The sequence below is a fragment of the Balaenoptera physalus genome (genome assembly GCF_965194825.1).
Source record: "Balaenoptera physalus genome assembly, chromosome: 18".
Taxonomy (NCBI): Eukaryota; Metazoa; Chordata; class Mammalia; order Artiodactyla; family Balaenopteridae; genus Balaenoptera; species Balaenoptera physalus.
Genome location: NC_138899.1, coordinates 71,575,360 through 71,581,359, shown reverse-complemented (window position 1 = coordinate 71,581,359; position 6,000 = coordinate 71,575,360).

Sequence of the window (6,000 nt, the reverse complement as noted above, 5' to 3'; positions counted from 1 at the left end):
TCAGAAGTTTCACACATTTGATTTATATAATCCCATATTAACCCTTTTTCCCTCCTACCCCTATATTGCCCCTCTTCCCTTCCCTCTCCCCACTGGTAATCACTAGTTTGTTCTCCATATCTGTGAGTCTGCTTCTTTTTTGTTTTATTCACTAGTTTGTTGTATTTTTAAGATTCCACACATACACGATATCATACAGTGCTTGTCTTTCTATGTGTGACCTATTTCACTTAGCATAATGCCCTCCAGGTCCATCTATGTTGCTACAAGTGGCAAAGGAAATAGGGTCTGTACAGATAAAATTAAGTTAAAAATCTCCAGATGAGATGATCCTGGATTTTGGGTGAGCCCTAAGTCCAGTGATTAGTGTTCTTATGAGAAAAAGAAGAGGGAGATTGTAGACATACAGACAGAGGAGAAAAAAACAGAGGGAAAGACAGAGGCAGAGATTAGAATGATGCATCTAAAACCAAGGAATGCTAACGATTGCCAGCAACTAGAAGAAGAGAAGCTAGGGAGAGGCATGTGGTAAATTCTCCCTCTGAGCCTCCAGAAAGAACCAACCCTGCCGACAACTTGATTTCAGACTTCTGGCCTCCAGAACTGTGAAAGCATACATTTCTGTTGTTTTAGGCCACCAAGTTGTGGTAATTTGTTATGGCAACCCCAGGAAACAAACACAATTGTATACGGCATACCTTGTTTTATTGCACTTTGCAGGAACTGCATTTTTTACAAATTGAAGGTTCGTGGCAACACTACCTCGAGCACGTCTGTCCGTGCCATTTTTCCAACAGCATTTGCTCACTTCATGTCTCTGTGTTACATTTTGGTAATTCTCATAATATTTCAAATCCTCCACCAACAAAAAGATTATGACTCGCTGAAGGCTCAGATGCTGGCTAGCATTTTTTTTAGCAATAAATTATTTTTAAATTAAGGTATGTACATTATGGTTTTTTTTTAGACATAATGCTATTGCACACTTAACAGACTACAGTATAGTGTAAACATAACTTTTTATTTTGGAAAACCCCAAAATTCGTGACTCACTTTATTGCTATATTGGCTTTATTTCAGTGAAACCCAACCTGCAAGATCTCCAAGGTATGTCTGTTATGTTTTAAACAAACTTTCTTTTGCTGTGTCTAAAAGTTTGCAGAGCAAGGCATCTGGTTACTTTGCAGACCACTGTGGGGCACTATAATCTGTATCTCTGGGAAGTAGCCTTTGAATGGTCTTTAATGAAAGCTTCTGTAGACTCTGCTACATTCGAGAATTTACTTTGGGGAACAACAGTGACAACTTCAAGACTCAGGAAAAAGAATCTCAGCAACCTGGGGGCCAATTGAAAACTCTACTTTCTCATTTAATAACACTTAACATTCTTGGGGGACAAAAATCATTTAGTAACTACTTCCCTAGGAGGTAAAAGCAAATTTTCTTTGAAATGCTTACTTGGCATAGCTGTTCTTTATTCAGTGGTTCTATAATATTTTGATTTTAATGTGTCATATGAAAAATGTACTTCAAATTACTAATAAAATAAGTAAAAGTAGAGGAGGGGCGAGGATGAAAGTCTGCGTTCTTCAGTGTTTACAACATTCACTAAGGGCTTGGGCTATAATATTAAATTTACGATAGACAAGATAAAAATTTAGGAGCAATTCTATTTATTTAAAATGCACTTGAGAGACTTCCCTGGTGGCGCAGTGGATAAGACTATGTGATCCCAATGCAGGGGGCCCGGGTTCAATCCCTGTCCAGGGAACTAGATCCCACACTCATGCCGCAACTAAGACTTCGCATGCCGCAACTAAGAGTTCGTATGCCGCAACTAAGGAGCAGGCGAGCTGCAACTAAGGAGCCCTCGAGCTTCAAGTAAGGAGCCTGCCTGCTGCAACTAAAGTAGCCCATGTGCCACAACTAAGGAGCCCACCAGCCACAACTAAGGAGCACATGTGCTGCAGCTGAGGAGCCTGCCTGACACAACTAAGACCCAGCACAACCAAATAAATAAACAATAAATAAATAAATATTAAAAAAATAAATAAACAAAATGCACTTGAACTTTCAGAGCTCAGTAAATAACTTTACTATTACTCAGTCATTTAAACAAGAAATTTTAGAAATATTTTTGACAAATCTTCTCTGTACCCCCAAATCCCATCTAACTATCTTCTAAATACCTGTCCTTAGTTGCACTGTCTTAGAAAAGGCTCATATCATCCCATGACTAGACGTTCACAGTATGTTTCTAACAGTTCTCCCAGCTTCATTGTCTATTCCAATCCACCATCCACACTGTTTCTAGGCTTATATTTTTTTCTAGAACAAGTCACATGTTGTGAATTCAAATTCCTCAGCATGATATAAAAGAACTTTTCTTATCTGGCACTGGTCTATGACTGTACACATAAGTATTAATTCTATGTAGATAGAAGAATAATTCATAAAACTCTTAATTGAGATATAGGCTAGTGTTTCTCAAACTTTAATGTGTATAAAAATCATCTAGGGATCTTATTAAAGTGCAGACCAGGATGATGAGTGGGGCCTGAGAGTCGTGTTTCTCATAAAGCTCTTAGGTGTTGCAGATGTTTCTAATTCAGGTACCGCCCTTTGAATGGCAAGGATAGAGTGAAGCCTTAAGCTAAGTGTCTAAGGTAAACACTTCTCTCTTTCAATATAAGTGTGGGTCCTCTTCCATTTCCTTTTTGGTTCTCTGTCAGCTTCTTCTATGAAAGCCCATGTAAGAGAGTAAAGTCCTTGAAGACAAGGACCACGACGCCTTCCTCCTTGGGTCTCTCCTCTAGGGTCTAGCGCAGCGTGTGACACTTAGCAGTCATTCCACAGGCTGTCTACAACTGTAACAACAGTTAATAGGTTAATTTATCACAAGAGCTTCGTAGACATAGTGCTAAGGGGCCGCAGCAGGAGCTCGCAAAAAAGGAACTGTTTTTTCCAGCTTCCGTTCGAGTTAGGTTTGTCTACGCCACTGAGTCTAGCAAATGGGATGTGCCATATGCTGCTTCCGGTCCTGGCCCACACGAACTTTCCACATGTGGTCCTGCACATTCTTTTCCTCTCTGTGGGCTTGATGAAGACAAGTATGGAGGCTGTGGAAGCCAGCTGGTGAAGGTAGCAGAGACAAAAGAGAGAAGGAGCCTGTGACCCTGTATTACTGACTGGAAGAGAGCCACTTGCTGTTCAGGATCACTCATTTTTGATCTTTCATAACTGAAAAATAAAAGTCCATCTTTCTTGCGCCATTATAGATTTTGGGGTCTGTTTTTACAGTAGATTGCATATCCTGCTTAAAGCAGCTGGAATTTTGTAACTTGGCAGAATGATACCATGATATTAGTGTAAGATCAATGTTGTTTTTGAACTGGTTATGGTTTTCAATTTTGGATGGAGGGATGTTTGTAAATATAAATACCTGTTAAATTAGCTTTCTTTTTATTTATATACCCATGTTCAAAGGTGGCTGAACCAGGCTAATTGTATACCACAAAAACCATGTTCTGATTTGAATACTTGCTGTTTTATTTAGAATTTTTAAAAACTCACTTTATTTGGAATGTATCTAGTTTTACCAGTGAAATGCAACATAGAAATTGCAGGTCTAATGTTTTTCTTACAATAATTAGTAGCAAAATTATGAGTTTGAAATACTGATGGTTCCTAGGGAAATATCTAAAATACAGATGTTTTCAAACCCATAACCCATGAATAAAAAGAACTGCTTTTTGAAACTATATTTCTAATGACTAATATTCAAAAGCACCATATGAAAGGACATGATAATTCAAAATTACCTCTGTGGGTAAATAATTCCTATAAAATGTAATCATTCCTCCAACTTAAGAGGTAGGAAGGATGAGGAATTTAGCAGAGTATTTGAATAAAAAATATCAGAGACATAAAAAAGTATAAGGAATATAAGGAAAATCAATGGGGTTCTGTTAGAAGTTATTACTAATCCTTGCACTTTTACTTATATAATCACATTATTTATAATAAAACCCTTTTATAATTATTGGCTGTAATATATATCGTCCAACTCACAGAATAAATGAAACTGAAGGGATTTCTGAGCCTTTTCATTCAGAAATGAAAAAGAGAATTGATTTCCATATTACAGATCATTGTGGAAATAAATTACTAAATGGTCAGATGTGCTTTGCTTTACATCTCTGAGTATCATTTGTGGACACGTTATTATTTATAGAAAACGTGATTAGTCTTCAAATGTGAAAAATATAGATAAATGTGTTATATTACACATTTTTGTAAACCAAGCAGGCAAAACTCCATTAACCTGTTAAACCAGAGGGATAGCCTTTCAGATAATAGTTAGCAGCTGCCGGGATCCCTGATGCTAGGAGGCAGAGGATGTTTGCATCAGTGACCATCAAACGAGCTCCTCGTTTCTCTTAAGTCAATTGTTTCCGTTTCTGTCTGCACCAGAGTTTTCCCTCCAGGATCGAGCAGGGGAGAATAAACCAGTTACTACATGATTTGAATTTTGAGTTTGTTGCTTCTCTTTCTGAGGTTTGAATGTTACAAGGTCTAAGCAGAGTTTGCAAGCCAAGGAGGCAGGCTGAATCTGGCCTGCAGATAAGTTCTGTTGGCCCTGACAGTGTCCTTGTTTTTCTCAGGAGATTGATTGTACAAAAAAAGTCTGGACTGTGGCTTCTTTCAAAACACATGAAATTCTATGACCAGTGGTCCAGGATCCTGCTTGTGGGTGATCAAGTGAAGCTGAGGGGCTGCCACCCCTTTTTGGTGGGAAGAAACTTACTGCATTCTCTTCCTGTTTTATTCTCCCAAGCTGAGATCATGCATTTGCCTGTCCAGCCCATGCTGGCATTTCTGTTTGTAACTCCTGTGAAGAGGAATGCAGAAAATATATGGAAATGAGAAAAAATAATCAAACAGTATGGGTTAATGAGCTGCTGTGATTATAGAAAAAGCATAATAATGTTGCTGAAAATATTATCTAGTTTATAAAAATATAATAATTTCTGAGAGAAAAAAAGCAAACTATATTTTCAAAAACAATGTTTCAATGAACTGATCTAAAGCTGTCATGATAGACTGCCACCCATCCTAGACCATTGTCTCTGTGTCCCATTTGCTAAAACCAGCATTCACTGGTGTTGCCATTCCACTTTGTAGAAACATGTCAAAAATTGAGAAGTTGAGGAACTGATAAAAATCATGGCAAAAAGGAGTTTCACACAAAAATGTGAATGAAGACTGGGAATTCTTCCTTTTGGTAAAAGTACAGAGACGAGTGCAAAAGTGAAAAGAGTGTTAGGGCTTGCAGGGCCCTTAGGAGTTATGTAGCCCAGCCTTTCATTTTTGTGGTTGAGTCCATTCAGGCCTAGAGAAATTGACTTAATCGAAGTCAAAAAAGAAGCCAGGATGAAGCCCGGCCAGGGTGGAGCTATGCCCTGACACTCAGCAGAGAGCTTTCCATCACCGAGGAAATCCCTGGGGAAACTGCTCAGGGTTTTAGAATCGTAGGGTGTTGGAGTTGGGAAGAACCAGCTTAATCCTGTTACATTACCTGTGAGGAGGTAACTGGAGGAAACAGGATATAGACCAAAAAATCCTTATTAAAACCCAGGAGGACCATTCAGTGCAGTTTCTTCACTGGCCTGTCCAGCCTCTTCTCATGCCTTTGTCCTCTGTGTTTACCCCTCTCAGGCCCAACAAGTGTTTCAGTATGAGCCCAGAAGCTTCCCTATTCAGGGCCTATGCAAGTTTTAGTCCTTTATTCTAAAATACACTCTTCTGCTCCCTTTCTGGCTGATTCCACTGCTCAAGCTTCGTCCTAAGTATTACTTTTCTAAAGAAACTTTCCCGACCTACCTGATTAGGTGGGTGTCCCTAGAAGTCCTGTTTAAAGCTATTAGCAAAATGAATAACTTTAATTTGTGTGGCACTAGAGGCCAATATATTCTTTGGGTTCACTTTGTATTAATCATT